Here is a 20,844-nt window from a genome sequence, read left to right on the forward strand (position 1 = left end):
CTTCTTCTGGATCCTGCCAGATGTACTTCCTTTGGAAAGGTGACCCACAACATTCCCTGCCTCCCCACTCTGATGGGTTGGGTAGATGGGAAAGTCCTTCAAATAACCTGCTCCCAAGCAATGTTGGGCTTCAAAAATGACAACTAGCACCTTGAACTGTATCTGGAAGCAAATCAATAGCCCATGCAGCTCCTGCAGGAGGGATGACAGTTATATATACCTGGGTCTGCACAAAACTATGCAAGCCACTGTATTTTGAACCAATTGGAGCTTCTGGATACTTTTTAACAGCAGTCCCATGTGGAACATGTTGCAATAGTCAAGACTAAAATTGCAACAGCATTGTAAATAACTTATAGTTTTCACACTTGCAACTGTTGCAGCATCTCCTAGTCATGTGATCAAAATCCGGGCATAGGAAACCACCATGCCTTTACAATGATTACACTATCCTAGATTCTTGTGATTGTCATTTGGAATCATCCCAGCTGGCGGGCTTCTGACAAGGATAGTCAATGTAGGAAGCCAGATTTGCTTAATGACTGAACAATTCTCTTAACAACTTCAGAGATTTATTTAATAACAATGGCAAAAATAGTTATTGGGTGTAACTCATTTAGCAACTGCCTTGCTATGGTTCCAATTGTGGTTGTAAGTCAAGGACTACCTGTATGTTATACTATGTATGAAGTTTTACAAGACTCCTACTCCTCCTCTTGAGGTGTGGGGAGTTCTCTATTTTTTCACAGTGTGATATTTTCAGTTGCTCTGACCCCCAGGGAGATTTTCTAGTAACTGGAAATTAACGACTGCATTCTTCACTGCCCTTGAAATCACACTGTTGTTTTATGTCAGAGAAATGCAATTGAGAGCTCCAAATGCTCTTTGGGTGGGATGTTGGAAGCCATATTCTGAAAAGTAGTGGAGCTAGAGCGAAAAACAATTTTGCCTGAAATGAATTTAAATTCAATTACAACTATGTTTAAATGCATATTTACTCAACATATATTTAGCCATTATGTTGCATTAAACATTACAATTTGGATCACTAAAGTTGGAGGAACTCTGGAAATCGGGTAGACAGAAGGCTTCAGTGTTACCCTTCTGGTTTATGGACATAGGATGAACTATAGTTTTGTCCTCCAAAAGACGTAAGGAACTAGGGAAGGACTGCTGTTACAACTCCTTCCTCCATGATGGCCAAGATCTATTACCTGAGGAAACATTTATCTCTGTCTAAAAATAGGACTGGCCCAGCCCCTTCAAGTCTTGCCATTCATGGAGTTAGAGCAGGAGCTGAGTAAATGCTTTATTTTTATTTCTTTATGCATTTACACCAGTGGTGGGATTCAAACATTTTTACTACCAGTTCTGTGCTGCCCCAGCAGTATATAGCTAGTGTAGGAATTAAGAACTGTCTCCTTTAAAAAAATTACCTCATGGGAAATGTAGGCAGAAACTGCCTTATGGGAAATTTAGTTCCATAACATGTGATCATATCTCTGATTGGCCACTGGGGTGTTCTGCCTGTGTGCAAAGTTTATAGCTGGTCAGTTTTAAATGCCTTTGTGAACCAGAATAGTAGTGTTTGTATCTCCGCTCAGCATGGGAGTGAAATCATCATCTTTTTACACCATGTGATGAGACAGATTATGGAAAGTCAGAAGTATCTTAACACTGAACTGTAAGTTTTGCTATTAAGAATGCCTGATAATAAACTTGATCTGAATGACAATCCTAAGTGTGGAGTTAACTGCATGCCCCGAGCAAGCCTACAATGCTCGAGGCAGAACAGGTTCTATGGGCATGGCTTTGTGGGCATGGCAGGGGAAAGTTATTGCCAAATCCCCATTCCCTCCCCACTTTCAAAATTTCCACCACTGGTTCTTCAGAACCTGTCAGAACTGGCTAAATACCACCTCTGATTTATACAGCTGCCCGACTCGAACTGCATGGCTGTGGGCAGCATACAAAAAAGCAAAACAAAACAAAAAAGAAACCACAATTAATTGATACAAAATTTCCTAGCTTATTAAACTATACTAAACAATAAAATTGAAACAAAACTGAAAACTTCTACAATCCAAAATCTGGAGGAAGAACTAGGACTTAAGAACTACCATCTTAAAAGCCTACACCTTTGGGGACAATTGTATACTCTGAGAAGAGTGCTTCAAAGAACAGAAGCCATGAGAAAGTAATAGAGAGCTTTCAAATCTATGACTGGCACAAACAAGGATAGCAGAACAGAACCAGCAGTTGTGCTCAATCCTTCTTAGATATTAGCATTAACCAAGTAGCTAAACAGAACTCTTATGCTTATAAGAGCGAGTCTATTTTTTCCATTTTATCAGAGCTTCAGACAGGTAACAAAGCTTGCTCGGTTCAGTTTCAGTTCGGACACACGTTTCCTATGCTTTTAACTCCAGTACCACAAATCCACACTAAAATATTGTCAACTTCTGTTGTATGGTGCAAAGCCCATCTGTTCACTCGGTCTGACTTTGAATTTGGCATATTAGCAACAAAGCAGTTCAGTTTATAGTATCAGTAAGGTAATGAGTTGCAACGTTACCCTCCCAAGGATTGTTATGGCAGGGGTTTGTTGTAAATTTGGGAATTGTTCTTTTGTATCCCAATATTGGCAGCAGGATGTCAAATCGTATGTACTTGTAACATAAATTTATCCAGAGCTGGAAGCTGTTGGGAGTTATGGCTGAGTTTATAAATTGATTTTTTAACATAAAATTATAAGCACATCGCATATCTTGATGCATACATAACAGTAGCTACTTAAAATACTCTATCATAGTACTTATACACGAAATAATACATGTCCTATGTTTCTTCAAGAAATTCATGTCTAATATTGTCATGCTAGTGTGCAATGTTACAATTTGCTATTGAAAGACAGCTGATCCCACCCACTTCATATTGAGTTTATAATATATATTTAACTCTATAGATATAATAGAAGTGTTGGGTACAAATGAACCCAAAGCATTGCAATAGAAAATATTGTATATTTTAATGCTACAAATGTCTTGCTTTATCAGAGTTCAGCCACCTTGCAAAAGAATTCACAGGGGAATTTAAATGCTTAGTTACCACTGAAATACCCTAACTCTACTGGAGAGGAAAGAAATGGTACTTAGCATAGAAAATAAATGTTTTGCACTACATCTTTAAAGGTCCTCCATGGAAGCATGGAGCTCAAGGTCTCTAAGGAGCACATCCATAGGCCAAGTGCCTAAGTAAGATTATCTTGAAAACCCAGGTATGTGGCCTTGAATTTTATTGTTAAAAATAAGAATGTATACCAAGGATCCTTAGAGTGTTTTCCCCATTTTGTTAGTGCTATTTCTTTCCAAATCCCTTTGTCTGAAGTGGTGTAGGGTTTCCTGCCTAAGCAGGGGGTTGGACTAGAAGACTAGAAAATAAATGTTTTGCACTACATCTTTAAAGGTCCTCCATGGAAGCATGGAGCTCAAGGTCTCTAAGGAGCACATCCATAGGCCAAGTGCCTAAGTAAGATTATCTTGAAAACCCAGGTATGTGGCCTTGAATTTTATTGTTAAAAATAAGAATGTATACCAAGGATCCTTAGAGTGTTTTCCCCATTTTGTTAGTGCTATTTCTTTCCAAATCCCTTTGTCTGAAGTGGTGTAGGGTTTCCTGCCTAAGCAGGGGGTTGGACTAGAAGACCTTCAAGGTCCCTTCCAACTCTGTTATTCTATGTGGTCTACGCAAATTCTGAATGTAGTCTTCTAGGGCAGGGGTGTCAAACTCAGGGTCCACAAGCTGGATGCATCATGTGCTGGCCACGCTCATGCCTGGCTTAGCCAATAGGAAAAAAAGTCATAATATGTCATGTGACAATGCTGTGATGACATGAGTTTGACACCCCTGTTCTAGGAAATATAATTTTAGCAGAGAGCCATTGACATTTTCTTTCTTTCTTTCTCTTTCTTTCTTTCTTTCTTTCTTTCTTTCTTTTCTTTTCTTTTCTTTCTTTCTGTCTCTCCCTCCGTCCCTCCCCCGCTCTCTCTTATGCCATCCATCTCCCCTATAAGGGGATTCTGGGAGGCTTTGCTTTATTTCAAAGTTTTATCCTAGCTTTTCTTCATTTTCAGGAAGAAACAAAGAGAAGAAAGTAATGTTTCTGATCGAATGTCTGTAAGAAGGTAGTATAAGACTCTGAGCAATTAACAAAGCATTACGGAAATATGTTTTTGTATTTGCTCAGAATGACTGCAGTTTATGCTCAGGGCGTGTTTGCTGTACAGTTTAGGAATTATAATGTGAAGCAATTTTAAAGATGAAGGGAGTGTTCTGAAAATGTGGAAATGCAAGTCTTTAACCTCCCAAAAATTTATTGAAGCCTTCCTTAAATCGAACCTGTCTTGTGTACACACAAACACACACACACACACACACACACACAATAACAACAACCTTCAAGTAAAAGACTATACTATGTGTGTAACTCGATTCTCTATTCAGTTTGAAAGCCTCTAAATAGTTAGATTAATGCCTTTAATAAGGCTACAATGAAATGGAACTGTCATTCATGAGTGTACACACAACAAATCTATTTTTTTTTCAGAACTGCAATAACAATGCAAGATAAGAACTGTTGCTGAGATACTGCCAGGTGCTTTCCTTCATACCTTCATGCACTCAACTCTGGGACTGAGTGAATTTGTAAGAAAGTAATGATGTGTTTGGAGAGAAGGAAGTAATGGTGTGCATAGAATTATAGCTCCCATTTTTCCCCTAGCAGAAAAGATTCCCTGCAATTGATTCACAATCTCCAACTCTTATGGCATCTGCATTTATTTCTGTTTATTCTGCCACTCTGCTCCATTTGCTTATGCCAATTGATTCCATTTCCTGAGCTACCCTTTTTCAAGGTCCAATGACCACCTTGGCAATGCACCAATAGGCATGTTTATTCCACCAGGTGCTGTGGTCAATAGCAAACATCCCTATTCAGCTCACTTCACAATTCATCAGCTTCCTGCTTGTAAAAGTGGTAGGGTGAATGGTGTAAACTGGATTTAGTTGTTCCTTTTTCTTCTTTTTAAATGCACAAAGGAAGGGAGAAGGAGGTTAGTAGATTCTCCCTGCTGAAGAGTAGTTTTCTGATTTCTTCTCTTGCTGATTGCTTACTAAACATCTCTTTTAAAAAGAGAGGTATATGCATCATCTCATGGACAGACCCAACCATACTCGTGTGGACAAAATTAATTTGATTACTTTTTACTTGTCATTATAAGGTGCTATTGCACAAAACATGGCTGAATGAATGGACTTACTTATTTCCTTCCTTCCTTCCTTCCTTCCTTCCTTCCTTCCTTCCTTCCTTCCTTCCTTCCTTCCTTCCTTCCTTCCTTCCTTAAAGGTGTGAAGTATGGGGCTTTTGCCTTTATTATACTTTTCTTTGGAAGAATGGGGAAATTATAGTAAATGCTAATCTAGGTATTAAGGGCAGGCTTATTCTTTTAAAATAATATTAAGATAAGGAAATATCAATTCTTAACAGTTGATGCATTGTTTAATAAGAAGACAGACAACAAAATAAATTAGCAAAGTTGAAAATGTAGGTACATAATACATTGAAAGGAATGTTGGTGGTTTCTTTTGTGCTACTTTCTAAAAATTAATGTGGAGTCCAGTGATGTTTCCAGTTTGTTGTATAGTCAGTCTCTGAATTTCTACAGGTGCAAAGACTGAAATGAAACATTAAAGGATCAGCAAAAGGTTTGTGGAAAAACTAGAAAAAATGTGTGGAAAAAATAGTGCAAGAACACAGAAGTGTGTATGTGTATTCACCATCAAATCAGTGTTGACTAGTTGATTAGCTCCTGTAGTTTTCTTGGCAAAGTTTTCAAAAGTTGTTTGCCATCTCTTCTTTCCTAGAGGTTAAAGCGGATGACTGGTCCAGGGTCACCCGGTTGGGTTCTTGCCTAAGATGGGACCAGACGTGGTATTCAGCAGGTTCTGGCCAGTTCTGAAGAACTGGTAGCAGAAAATTTGAGCATTTCAGAGAAACAGTAAATACCACCTCTGACTGGCCCCACCCCATCTATTCTCTGCCTCCTGAGTCCCAGCTGATTGGGAAGAAATGGGGATTTTGCAATAACCTTCCCCTGGAGTGGGGAGAGAATTGAGATTTTACAGTATCCTTCCCCTGCCACGCTCACCAAGCCATGCCACGCCCACCAAGCAGCGCCCATAGAACTGGTAGTAGAATTTTTGAATCCCACCACTAGATGGGACTAGAACTCATGGTCACCTGATTTTTAGTCTGATGCCTTACCACTACACCAAATTTGCTCTCACGGGAAGACTATGAGGATGGCAAAGCATATCATAATCAGGCCTTTGTGTGATTATGTTTTTAGAAAACTGATTAACTGGTTTAATTTTTTTCTAAACCTTTAGGTGTGCAGTCTTATACACTTTCTCGTTCTCTGATGGCTGCTGGCAGAGAGGAGATTTATAGCAGATAAATCATACATTAGCAGCAAAGGTGGAAGGATAAGGAGAATGTTTCATACCGGGGAATTGAAACCTGTCGTCTTTATTTATCCTTTGCCCGTCTTGTGCTGCTTGTGTTTATAGATGGGGGCAACACAGGACAAAATGGAAGGAAGCCATTTCTAGATGTTGCAGTTCTTTGATTATCAACTCTAGTAGTCTTTTTCAGACTTTTTCCTGAATATGTGAAAAGTGCAAAGTGGTGAGAATACTGAACTTTACAGGCAGTCCTGACCCTATTCTCCAAACTCTGTTTCTTTCAGTCAGAAAACTGGAGTGACTTGTGAGAGAGATGAAAGAGAGTTCTAAGTGTGATCTTAAATTCAAGTAAAGCTGGTTCCAGATGCCGTTGTCCCTTGCATTCAGGTTCAACTCCCCTTCAGTTCTTGTACCTGAACATATGAAAGGTAGGGGGAGACCAGAGAGATCTTTCCTTCTCTAAATTCATCCTTCATCTGTTTAGACTCACTTCATCTTTTAGATTCACTGAAGAAGAGCCTACTGCTGGAAAAGATTGAGGGCAAAAGAAGAAGGGGACAACAGAGAATGAGGTGGCTGGATGGAATCACTGAAGCAGTAGGGGTGAGCTTAAATGGACTTCAGAGGATGGTAGGTATTGGCCTTTTAAAATATGTCCTCTTTGCACTTGCTATGGTCCTACCAGCTAATGTTATCCCTGAGAAATGTAAGCAAGCTGAGCTTTATATGAGCTAATCTTTAATGTTTGCAATTTGCAAAGGATGGAAAAACTAAATAATTGCTAACATTTGGCTGCATTTTTAACCTATTTTAGACTTTTAAATCTAATACCTAAAACAGTTATCTGCTGAGTTTTGCAGTTGTCTGACTTTTGCAGTCACTAAATTTCAGCGCCAAAATGCATATATAAAACATTTTCTGGAAAGAAAGAGAAAACATTTGGGGTATTAGAATATTGAAAGTCACTTTGGTACTGTGGTTAAGGTATCTGGCTAGAAACCAGGAGTGTGTGAATTCTAGACCTGCCTTAGGCACAAAGCCATGTGGGATAACCTTGGATCAGTCATTTTCTCTCAGCCCTAGGGAGCAGAAAATAATAAACCACTTCTAAAAGAATCTTGTTAAGAAAACTGCTGGATTTGTCTAGGGCAGTCTCTGAGAATTGGACATAATTTAATGGAAGAAAAAAATAGAATAAAATAGACTTAGGAAAAGTGATAGCCCTTATATAGATTAAATGATGAATTCCTAATCTGTTAAATGATCCTCCACAATCATTGTAAGTCAATGCAGTCAGAGCAGAATCAGTTTAATATGTCCCTTTTTCCCTGCGTCCAAGTGAAAAGAGGAGAGGCTTTCTAGCGGAACTGAATGTATAGGTGGAGGGCCTATAGTCAATTTCTATGATGAATGTCCATTGACCATTTTTAATGTCCATTTATCTTTCAAATAACTATTGTTTTATGTAGCACATGTATTGTCTTGATTCTCCTCTTTCCTCTGTTTTTTCTCATGCTGCTTTGTGGTGGCAGAAGATCATTACCGGTGACCGTTACCAAATTTAGCCTTTGCTACAGAAAAACAATTGAGATAGTTGATCAGTTCTGGGACCATGAAGCAGGGGATGATATGGGTGCAATGATAAAATAGAGGTTGAGATTTTAGGAGTATATGCCATTCTCTTCTCATTTTTCAAGCTTGGCGTGCATGAATATGGTCTCTTTATTATCCCTTCATAAACTGCTATAAATCAGGAATATTTGCAGTAGGTTAACACCAAATCCTTATGCTGTTTTTCAAAAAAGTTTTCTAAAGGGCACTTTTAAGCTCATAAGCATGTGCTTCAGGGAAGATGACAGCTTAATTTAAACACTACAACTGACTGATATGGATCTCAAAGGAGGCATTCCCCAGCTATATGTATGTATTTTAATACTGTGAGTTTGCCTTTGTTGTCTCTCTAAAGTGACCTGCTACTGGGGCCTATGTTTTCCTACCACCACTTTCAGGGAAGGATTATGAGACAACCAGTGGTAACTAATGTTATGTGATGTAATCATAGCTCATGCACAAGTGAGTTGAATTCTATCAAATAGCTTCATTATAGAAAAGGTGCCTGACATCTAACTCATGAATAGTGAGATATGAAGGGACAGCCCAATGCTGTCTTTGTCCAAATAAGAGATTCGTGTTCTCATTAGGAATCAGACATAACTATAGAATACCATTCTCCAACTCGAGTGGGCAGTTAATTTTCCCAAAGGGCCATATGAAAAACAGGAAGCCAAATCAGAGAGCCAAATCAATAGGGCTATGAAGGTGTAAACTGAAAAAAATAATAGAGTTGCCTTCAAAATAAAAGCATCACATTTGTATTATATGTATGGTGTACCCTTACTTACATTTGATGTCTAATTTCTGATTGATTTCACAAGGGTCAGGCAGGGACAGCCAAGGGCCAGATGTGGCCCAGGGGTGATAAAATACCCAGATGCGGTACAGCTACTGGATACATATTTTCAGGCTCCTCTGGAATTTCTCTGTAGCCCCTGAAACTAAATTATATATAATCCTAGATAATATGTTCACATTTGCTTTGCATAAATGCTAAATGTAAGTCTTCCTTAAAGGAAATTACCTCTTCCTGAATACTACAATTATAGTACACAAGAAGACCAAAATCAGACCAAGATTTCAAGAAAAAGAAACCCAAAGTGAATATTTTAGCATTGTTTTATCTAAGAAACTTCTACTTGGTTATTTGATAGAGATGTAATTTGGGTGAAAAAACTTTTGTTATTTTATTCCATGCCCCCCAAAATTTCTAAAAACAAAAGAAGGTGAGGATACATGTTTATATAAATGCAGTATAATTATGGCTGAAGTTCATTATTTTTTCCAAATACGTTTTATGCCTTTTAGTGGTGGACATTTTCTGAGGTCCCAGTTACAACAGTTAATATTGTACATATCAACTACTGAAGAAGATGAATGAAGCCAGGAGGAAACAGAAATTCAATAACCTAAAGGTGAAGTCAATGTGTATGTTAGATTTTGTAAGATATCTGAAAATCAGAGCTTCACACACAGTAATCTACACAAATCCATGCATTTCATGATCATGGTACACAACCTACTTTTGCTTCAAGACTTTCCAGTAACAGCATAAATTTTAAAAAGGGAAACATTCAGTACCTTTCAAATTTTTGCAACCATCCTAATTCCCAATTGCATTTTTCAAAGCCATTATTATTATTATTATTACATTGTATATTTTGTTTTTGAGTAATGATAGAAATATTTTTTCCTCATTGCCTCATTGACCAAGTCATCTATGAAGAAAACTATACAGTTAGTTCTTCCTTTTCTTAGGTTAGTTGACTAATTGGTATCCAGATGAACACTGAATGATGGTCGGGCTTTCACATTTCCATACTGTATTTCAAAGACTACGCAGGTTGAACATCTTATATTAAAATGTACATTTTTCTGGGTGAGAAATGTCAAATGTAATATAATTTACCAGGAAAAAAAATGACTACAGTGAAAAAGTATGTAGGATAATTCTCTTGTTTAAAAATATTACCAAAGTTCAAAGGAAAGTATGTCTACCTTGTTAGATCAGGGCAACGAGAGACAGACTGCGGACACGAAGTGACTTAACAGCTCTTTATTAATAGTAGTAGTGATCCAGCTTTTTCTGTGGTCGGAGGGTTCCCCTTTTATAGGGATCGGGTACGCCCCTCGACCAATCAGAACGATACCTGTTTCCCGCTGTAGCAGCGGACCAGAGGGGAGACTTACTACGATATATGCTAATATCTAACACCCCTCCCCTCCTAGATGGAACGTTGCGGTAGGTAACATAGTCTTTTAGGTATGTGGGTGTTTGTCTTGCTCGGGAGGAGCGTCGTAGTTCGGGTTGGTTAGTGGTTGCAGGATCGGGTGCTTTTCCTGTTTCACGTTCGGGAGGTTTTGTGCCTTCGTTGCTAGGGCGTTCTGGAGTCTGCTCGGTTGCGTTGTCTGGGGTTTGCTCTGCTTCGTGCGTGTTTTCTTGTTCCAAGCTTGGTTCGCAGGTGTCGTAGTTTTCTATGATGGGGCTCTCGCGTGGCTGACTTTCTGTAGGCAGGAAAATCTCGTCTTCGTTTCGAAGGTCTGAGTGTGCTAGGCGACCCCGAAGTTGATCGATGTGCCTTTTCCAGTTCCGCCCATCTTCTAGTTCCAGCAGATACGATCGTGGACCCGTGATGCCAATGACTTTTGCCGGCATCCACAATGTTTCCCCTGCATAGTTGTGGGCGTATACTGAATCCCCTATGCTGAAAGACCGAATTTTGCTTGTGGAGTCTGGGGGAGCTGTGGCAGAGTAATTTGGGTGAAGACGGTCCAGGTGAGACCGTAGACAGCGGCCCATGAGTAGTTCAGCGGGACTCCTACCCGTCGTTGCGCTTGGGGTAATATGCTGAATTAGGAGGTAATGGTCAATGCGTGTTTGCCAATCACCTGGACCCATCCTAGCGAGGGCCTCTTTTGCGAATCGCACCATTCTCTCCGCCTGTCCGTTTGATGCCGGATGGAATGGCGAGACGAGGGCATGCCGAATTCCCTGACCTGCTAAAAACGTTTCGAAATGCATGGCCGTGAATTGGGGCCCGTTATCGGAGACTAGGAGGTCGGGCAGGCCATGAGTGGCGAAAAGTCGCCGTAGAACCTTAATGACTGCCTCTGCCGTGGTTGAAGTCATTAGGACTACATCTAGCCATTTTGAGTATGCATCCACAACTATAAGGAAAGTCTGACCTTGGAATGGCCCTGCGAAGTCGATGTGTATTTGCGACCAGGGTGCTTTAGGTTTCTCCCATTCTGTGGCGGGCGCTTCCGGGGGTGCTGGTCTCGATTCCTGGCATGGGTCGCAAGTGGCCACACACTCCTCTATTTCTTTGTCCATGTTTGGCCACCAAACGTAACTTCTTGCTAACGCCTTCATTCTAACAATCCCCGGATGACCCACATGTAAAGCATCTAATACATTCCTACGTAAAACATACGGAATAACAACTCGATCCCCCCACAATAAACAACCTTGTAACACTGAGAGTTCGTCCCGTTTTGACCAAAACATTTTGAATTCTGGGCCCACGTTTCCCTTCGGCCACCCCCTCCAAACCCAAGTTTGAACTTGCTTTATTACATTGTCTTTAGAGGAGAACCTTGCAACGTCGTATGAAGAAACCGGTCCAGAGTCCAAACAGTCAATGAGCAATACCGGTACTTCTGGAGTGGGGTCTGGCAGAATGTCAGGTAATGGGCAACGGCTGAGTGCGTCTGCGTGTCCGAGAGTGGAGCCCGGTCGATGAATCAATTTGTATGAATACGCAGCCAGGAAAACAGCCCACCTGGTCATGCGTGGAGAAAGGGAGACCGGGGTGGGGCGGTTTCCCGCCAAAAGTCCCAACAACGGTTTGTGATCTGTAATTAGTTCAAAATCGCGGCCGTAGAGGTATTCGTGGAAACGCTTTACTCCAGCTACAGCAGCCAGCGCTTCCCTGTCCATTTGGCTGTAATTCCTTTCGGCCGATGAAAGAGTTCTGGAGTAGAAGGCGATGGGTGCTTCTTTTCCGTCGGGCATCCTGTGGCTGAGGACTGCTCCAACTCCGAAGGGTGATGCGTCGCAGGTCAATACCAGCGGTAGGGTCTGGCTGTATTGGACAAGCAGTGAGTCAGTGGTGAGCAGGCGCTTTACCCCGGCGAAAGCTGCAGCTTCGGATCGTCCCCATTTCCATGGTGCGTTCCTCTGGAGTAGACGGTGTAGTGGCTCAGCAATGGTCGCCTTCTGCCTCGGAAAAACGCTGTAGAAGTTAAGTAATCCGAGGAAGGCCTGCAACTTGGTCTGATTTCGTGGTGTGGGGGCGTCCTGGATCGCCTTAATTTTCTTTGAAGTGGGGTGTATTCCCTGACCATCGATTCTATAACCCAGGAATTCTATGCTAGGCACGTTAATTTGGCATTTTTCCTTTTTAAGGCGGAGACCCTTTTCTCTGATTCTGGCCAAAACAGAATCTGATTCTGACTCTTTTATTTAATTGCTCCTCGTTTGCAGCGGACACCAAGATGTCGTCAAAATAGGGGACGACTCCCGGTATCCCTTGCAAAAGTCGTTCCATGACGCTCTGGAACAATCCTGGGGCAATGCTCACGCCGAATTGTAGCCGGTTGCATTTGAATGCTCCTCTATGCGTCACTATAGTTTGGGCCTCCGCTGTGGCGCTATCAACTGGCAGTTGCTGGTAAGCTTGTGCCATGTCTAACTTAGCAAATACCTTTCCTGGCCCCAACGAGTGCAATAAGTGCTGTACTACAGGCACAGGATATGCGCTCTGTTGTAGCGCGACATTAATTGTGCATTTTTAGTCCGCGCAGATGCGGACTGATCCGTCTGGTTTGACTGGGGTCACGATGGGTGTTTCCCAGCGCGCGTGATCTACCGGCTCAAGGATTCCTTGCTCCACTAACTTATCTATTTCCTTATCTATTTTTGGGCGGAGTGCAAAAGGCACTCGTCTCGGTTTAAGTCGGATTGGCACCACTTTGGGGTCTAAATTGAATGATATTGGTTTACCCACATACTTACCAAGACCGGGGCTGAACACATCCTCGAACTCCTTAAAAATCTGTTCAGCGCTGCTGTTTCTCACGGCGTTGATTCCGGTGACTTCTAACCCCAGGGCTTCGAACCAATCAAGCCCCAGAAGGTTCTGTAATGGTGCGCTGGCGATGGTCACGGGCAGCTGGGCTTCGATGTCCTTGAAACGGATGTGGAATGTGCCTTGGCCCACGATGGGGACTTGGTTCCCCTGGTAGTCTCGTAGCAGGACGTCTGGAGCGCGTAGTTGGCTCTTTCTGAGGCTAGGGATAGCCTGTTTCATGGATGCCCATGAAATAATCGTCAGGGTCGATCCTGTGTCAACTTCTAGCTCGCAGGGTGAGCCCTCCAAGAGGACTGTGACTCTCAGCCTTTTTGGCCGCTTAGTATTGTGGTGAGATACGTTCGCAACTCCTCTCTCTGGATCAACTCTATCTCATTGTCTACATCCTGAAAATACTCTCGTTGAGCGTCTTGATAGAACGCTCTTTCAGCTCTTTGTGTGTATTCTCTCTGGGGATACGCTCGCTCAGCTCCTTGTGAGTAATCTCTCTGGGGGATACGCTCGCTCAGCTCTCTGGGATTTTTCTCTCTGGGTGTACACTTGTGGATTTCTCTCTGGGCGCCCTTTCTGATTCCGCCAAGCCCCTGGGTTGGGCTTCTGTTGGCGGTACATGGGTGGCTGCCATGAGGCAGGGACTCCGCTCCGGCACACTCGTGCGATGTGCCCAAGTTTGTTGCAGTGCGAACAAACAACGTTCCTGAAGTCCTACAAGTAGACCTGGGGTGATTCCCTCCGCAACTTGCGCAGGGCGGCAAGCGGGATCCGGGTCTCCCCCCAGGCCTCATGTGACTGCTCCGCATCAGGTGACTGTCCTCGAACTCAGGATCCTCGTAGGCGGGGCTTGTGTCCTCGTAGTGAACTTTGGTGTGTCTTGGCGCTGGCTGGTCAGTGTTGAACCCGCGTTGAATTGTCTCCGCTGATCTGTCTGCTGCTTCTGACGCTCTTGCCTCCTCGAGTACAATCTGTAGGCTTAAATTGGTTTTTGCTAACAGCCGCTTTTGTAGGGAAATGTCTCTCAGCCCGCTAACGAGTCGATCCATAATCTGCTCATCCAGGTCTCTGAATCCACAATGTGTGGCTGCTTTACGTAAGGCTGCAACATATTGGTTGATAGATTCTCCCGCCTTCTGGTTTCTCGTGTTGAACGCTTGGCGGCAAACATGGCGGGAAGGTTTTGGCACGTAATGAGTCTGTAGAGCCTGTTGCAACGTCGCCCATGATACTGCCTGTATTGGAGTAGGTGCGGTGAGGTCTCTGGCCGTATTGAAGACTTCCTTTCCGCAGTAGCCGAGGAAAATGTTTTTCTTCCTTGCGTCGGTGATCCCCGTGTATTTGTTCGCTTCGAGGAAACACTCGAAACGAATCATGAAGGCTTCCCATTCGTCGTTTTCTGGGTCGAAAGGAGCGGGGGGAGCATGCATCGCCATCTTCTCTGTTTGAATTTGCCGCGCTGCGGTGATCTGATATGGCGGCCGGAATTTCTGCCAAATTCCTGGGCTGGATCAAATCCGGAGATTCTGGAGGTAGCGTTCTTCGTCCTATCTGCCTCTCGATCCCACTTTCGTCGCCAATGTTGGATCAGGGCAACGAGAGACAGACTGCGGACACGAAGTGACTTAACAGCTCTTTATTAATAGTAATAGTGATCCAGCTTTTTCTGTGGTCGGAGGGTTCCCCTTTTATAGGGACCGGGTACGCCCCTCGACCAATCAGAACGATACCTGTTTCCCGCTGTAGCAGCGGACCAGAGGGGAGACTTACTACGATATATGCTAATATCTAACATACCTTTTATTAACAATTCTCTTCAGTGCCACATGCCAAGCTTGGGTTTAATCTTCTCTGCTGGAAAAAACTTATTTTTCTTATGATCTAAGTGGAATTGTGTCTTAGGATGCTCAATAGCTTTGTTCAAGCTGCACACCCATCACGGAGGCTGAGCATCTGCTAATTAGATAAAGCTTTTTAAAATCCTGCTCATGCTGACACAATTTTCACTACTATTCTTGCCTAGTGTTCATACCATCTGCTACAAGGATGGGATGTGTATCACAAAGCCCAATTACTTTCAGCTTGATTTGCACAACCATCTTTCTATACGCTGGCTTTTTATGTCTCCTGTGCAAATCACAGTGAAACTGTCACATTCTCATTTAGAATTATTTGCTTCCACTGATTCAAAGCTTGGGGAGTACTCTGATGCCTCTGGTTGAGCCATTTTCTTTAGAAACACTACCAGCTCCCAAAATCCTGAAACTGCATTTCTTATGTGATTGGATCCAGCACCATAGTCAAAATGAATGTGTGTTTGGGGGGGGGAGAAAATTATACCCTGGGTGAGGACATGGGTAGTCACCTGAAATGATTCAGCAGCTGAGAATCAGTAGCTGTATACCACAGTTGACCTCGGTTTTTTTTTTAATCTAAGCAGGGTTGGAGCTGTTTTCTAATTGGAGGAAAGACCATCAGAAACACTTCACTGTTGTAGACTAGATTGGGGAATAAGAAAATTGGAAGAAAGTAATGACAAACTATTTTCATATTTTTGGCTTCCATACCCTTCACCAAGAAAAAAAGAGTAGGAAGGGCATGTTATGTGTTAAGGAATACCATCTGATGGGACCAAGGAGGCTGTAATTCCCACTCTTTGGAACATCGTCCCAATCTTTATGGTTTTCTGTTTTTGTTTGTTTGTTTTTTCAACAGATCTAGAAATCCCATAGAAATCCCACAAGATGGCTTTATTATATATGAATTTTTAAATATTATATGCATATTTAGTATTTTTATTGTTTTTAGGTGTGCTTACTTTTAACGGTAGCTGATATTTTTTATTATTATTTAAAAAAATTAATAAATTTTACAATTATCACCCCCCTTACCCTTCCCTCTTCCCACCCTCCCTCACCCTCCCTCCCCCTCCCTCCCAGAGCAGAATACAGGGTATAAACATTTAACAACATACGCTAACATAAGCTAACTAATTTTAACATGTTACTATTCTTGTGCTTTAACTCCCCCTTTATTAAACTAACTTTGAATAAATTGTAACATTCTTTATGCCTTCATTCATAAGCTAACTGAAATTTTTTAGTCTGGTATTTGTTTTGAATATAGTCAATCCATCTTCTCCAGTCCAGCTTGTACTTCTCATCTGAGTGATCCTTCAGATACGCTGAAATTTTGGGCATATCTGCTAAGTTTACTACTTTTAACATCCATTCTTGGATAGTGGGCAACTCTTCCTTCTTCCAGTATTGCGCCACCAACAATCTTGCTGCCGTCGTTAGGTTCAAGATCAAATTAGTCTCTATAACAGTACAATCTGAAACTATGCCTAACAAAAACAACTGGGGTGTGAACTTTATCCTCTTTTTCAAAATATTTTGAATAACCCACCATATTTTTATCCAAAATGCTTTAACTTTTTTACAAGTCCACCAAATATGATAATACATGGCATTAACACAATCACATCTCCGATATTTTTATAACTTTATTCCTTATTCTTTCTAAAATAATCTGTGAAGATTCTGCCTGTTAACTTTGCTATCAAGAGATGGACTCTTAGAAATCAGATCTTCATTTGGACTTCGGTAACTTTTTCATGCTTCCTGAATGCAAAATCTTCAGATGTCTTCAGATGTCTACATATCGTCAAACATATAAACCACTGGCACAGCCAAATAAATATATACTTAGTTTTCATATTTCTTCAAATCTGCCAGAAGTAAGTGGTTTAAAACAAGAACTAGAAATGTTGTAACTGTAATTGCATCTATCTTTAACATGTTCAAATCTAAGAAACTATAAATAAAGTAGTTTACAACTAAGAACTAGAAGTGGTGTAACTATAATTGTATCTAGCATTAACATGTCTGTAACAATGAATTTATACATACATTCCACCAAAATTCTATTTTGCCCTGATGTATGGACTTCAGACCTATTAATAAATGGCCTTGTCACTTCTGCAGGTGGATAGTTTCTTTGGAACCATTCCCAGTATTGCTGATCTGATGGAGGCTGGCTGATCCATCAGTATGGAAACCCAATCACCTAAATATTAAATTTTAATCACAACCAAATTATTTTGGTTCATAGGAACAAATGCCTGTATAACTTATATTAACTGTAATTGCATCTATCTATAACATGTTCAAATCTAAGAAACTAGAAATGCCTGTATAACTTATATTTGAACAAAAATCTAAGCTGTGAGTGAATAATATTGTTAGCAGTAGGGATCTAATAACATTAATGGGGTTGCAGTAAAATCAAGGTTGCGTTCTCCTACATACATTAGGGCTTGATTAAAGAAATAAGAAGGATTTCCATTCCACCTCAATTTCATTTCATCTTTTTTTTTCTTTCTCCACAACAAAATGAAGATGGATCTGGGAGTATATATAATTCTAACTGATTCCTAAGCCCACCCGAATAACGTAATCCTTTTTCATTTTCAAATACATTTTATGAGCAAGTAATAAGTAATCATTTCTTCCTTTACCCTAGATTGAAGAGCAGAGATACCTCTCATTGGAATGTGATAGGGAGTGGGTGGAAATGCACAGTGTCCCACTCTTTGGTATGGCCAATAACTAATTTAACAGAACTCAATGTTAAATTATGGGGTCTCTTTTGCACATCTTGTTTTAGGGCAGAGAAAAAAACAATTATATGACTAGGCACATTTCTAATTGCCAGAATTCAAATTCTAGTTAGAATTCTTAATCTCATAGAAGTCTAAGTTGACTGGCTCTGATTTAGCAACAGTCAGGAAGGCAAGAAAAGTCTTTTGACCGGATGTATGAATTATTGCAATGATTCTTTGGCCTGAGTGGGTCAGAGAACTATACAAGTGAGTAGGTCTATACAAGCTTCTGAAAAGCTGTTATTACAATTTTTAATTTTTCCTTAGAGTTCTGCAGAAAAATCAGGTGGAACAATGGCTGATGACTTCTTTCTATTGGTCCATGATAGAAAGTGTCCTCACATACTGCATAACAGTATGGTACGCTGATTTAACAGCTGTGGAAAGGAAGGCACTATGGAGAGTGATCAATTCGGCACAATAAACCATTGGTTGCCTTCTAACACCCCTGGATGACGTTGGCAGGTCTTGCTGTTTCAGCAGAATAAGAAAGATACTTAGGGATGATTCACACCCTGGCCAGTGTCTCTTTTCACTTTTACCATTGGGCAGAAGACACAAATGTATAGCTATCCAGATAATCAGGTTTAAAAACAGCTTCCACACATGGGCTGTCAGACTCCTATCACAATCACGCCACGTACATATGGAAACATATGACTAATTTCTCTCCCCCCCCCCCAATTACTTGTATAAGGATTATTCTCTATACTATTCATGTTGTATTGTATTTTTTTGTTATGGATTGCACCAGTAGAGGCTAAGCCAATTTCATTGTATACATGATGTACGATGACAATAAGGGCTATTGAATTGAATAAATGCTGTTATTATAATTTTTTATTTTGATTTTTATAGAAGCAATACCTTGGAAGAGGACTGGAAGAGCAAAACAGTTATGGCAAGAAGAGAGAGAGAAGAAGAGGCTTCAAATCTCACTACTGCTTCCACTGGAAAGCTTGTTTGATTGATTGATTATGTGCCATTAACTTCATTTCGATTCTTAGTCTCTGCGTAGATATACATTCTCCAGGCTGGCCTGTTCCCATGCTGGAATATTTTACCATTGGTTACCTCCTACACAATATGAATTGATGCCTTTTTTATTGTCAGTAAAGTGATAATCTGCCTCCAACATTTTCCTATATCACTGTTGCCCAGTATTGTTATGTGCTTGTTTAAGCTGAGATTGAATTTGGGAGATTTACCTGGGAGGGTATATTCTTGGCTTATGCTCAATGCAATCTTTGCTCCCCTCATCCCAAGAATACCCAACCAGACATTCTCCTCCTGCCATGATAAGACAGTACAGTACGAGTTGTGGGAGAAGCTTGTCTTAGACGCTTAATGATATATCAAGGAAATGTTGCATCTGTCACAGCTGTGGTATTGTGGAAAATGCTGTCCTCTCATGTTTCTTCTCATTTATATCGCAGCTCAATTATTTATTTTTAAAATCTTGTTCTAATTTTGCCATATTATTTTTTCCACATTTTAAAACAGCTAAATCTAAGATCTTTGAACTATGGTGCTGAAGAAGACTCCTGTGAGTCCCTTGGACTGCAAGGCGATCAAACCGGTCAGTCCTAGAGGAGATCAACCCTGACTGCTCTTTAGAAGGCCAGATCCTGAAGATGAAACTCAAATACTTTGGCCACCTAATGAGAAGGAAGGACTCAATGGAGAGGAGCCTAATGCTGGGAAAGATTGAAGGGAAAAGAAGAAGGGGATGACATAGAATGAGTTGGCTGGATGGAGTCACCAAAGCAGTAGGCGTGAGCTTAAATGGACTCTAGAGGATGGTAGAGAGCAGTAAGGCCTCGAAGACCAAGGAGTCACAACAGGTTGGGCATGACTTTGCAACTAACAACAACAACAACAAATCTAAGATGCAGGAAAGTGAACTGCAAGAGAGAATTATGTTCACTGCTAGCCATTATTTTTTTTACCAACTTCTGTTTTTCCAGAGAAAATGATTTGTTTGTACCAGGGGTGGGTTGCTGCCGGTTTTACTACTGGTTTGCAACCCGTGCACAATGCACATGTGGGCGTTGTTCAATGTAATTTTTTCTTTGTGCATGCGTAGAATTATTTACAGTGAACTGCACAAACGCAGTCACTAAAAAACTAAATACAATGCCCCAGCAGCAGCAAAGGAACTGGTTTGGGGGCATGGCAGGCCTGGGTTGCTGCCAGTTCTGTGACCCAGGCCTGATTTCCTCTACTGGTTTGACCGAACCGGGCTGAACCGGGAGTAACTTCTGGTTTGTACTAAACCTCAATATCATTTCCCTTTCCCCACTCCCCAATCTCAGATTGAACTTGTATATAGGCTATAAGTAAGGGAATATAGTAATACATTATTGTATAGCATGTTACTAATATAGTAATAAATTATTGATGTACTACTTTTACTCAATTTCACTACAAATACAGTATAAGGAATATATAAAGGCTTCCAGCCAAACTGATAGGCAGAGGAATATCAGATTTACCTTTTCAGACTATTAGTATAATTCAACTTGATTAATGTATTGTTTAGTGGAAATAGCTGATGCTTTAACAATTCTGTGAAGAACTTGTATTAGAAAAACTACTAGCTATTGATTGTCATTAACAGATTCTCAAACTCTTTTATCTTTTTTAATTACTTGAGAAAATGTTAAGAAAAGGTTTTCTTTTTTCCTCCATTTAATTAGAAAGGAAGAAGGACCTGTGAACAGAAATACCTATTTAAATATTTAATTAAAGAAAAACAGATTGGAAATGCTTTGATGACAGCAGAAGCATTCATGTAGACTTCCCCAAATTACCAGACATGTTGGACAATATTTTCTAAAATTCCAGATCAGGAGCCCAGAAGTTGTAATTCAGTCCATCTTGGAAACATTACATTATTCTTGTTAAAGCATATTCATTATGAAGATAGTAAACAGCATCTGGAAAGAGAAAAGGAAGGTC

The 20,844-nt window shown here is 40.8% G+C and overlaps 1 long non-coding RNA gene across 4 annotated transcripts; it reads left to right on the forward strand.

Moving 5' to 3' along the window:
• The first annotated feature begins 1,571 nt into the window (after positions 1–1,571).
• On the forward strand, positions 1,572–19,420 carry LOC309388857. Of its 4 annotated transcripts, XR_014174854.1 has the most exons (6): positions 3,432–3,551; positions 4,607–4,704; positions 5,724–5,763; positions 7,025–7,152; positions 9,445–9,562; positions 16,760–19,420. It is a non-coding gene; the product is annotated as an uncharacterized lncRNA (long non-coding RNA). The 4 variants fall into 4 exon arrangements; XR_014174853.1 differs by lacking the exons at positions 3,432–3,551; positions 4,607–4,704; positions 5,724–5,763 and adding an exon at positions 1,572–1,684; XR_014174856.1 differs by lacking the exons at positions 3,432–3,551; positions 4,607–4,704; positions 5,724–5,763 and adding an exon at positions 6,171–6,950.
• The last annotated feature ends 1,424 nt before the right edge of the window (positions 19,421–20,844 follow it).

The sequence above is a fragment of the Natrix helvetica genome (genome assembly GCF_964273705.1).
Source record: "Natrix helvetica genome assembly, chromosome: 1".
NCBI classification, from domain to species: domain Eukaryota; kingdom Metazoa; phylum Chordata; class Lepidosauria; order Squamata; family Natricidae; genus Natrix; species Natrix helvetica.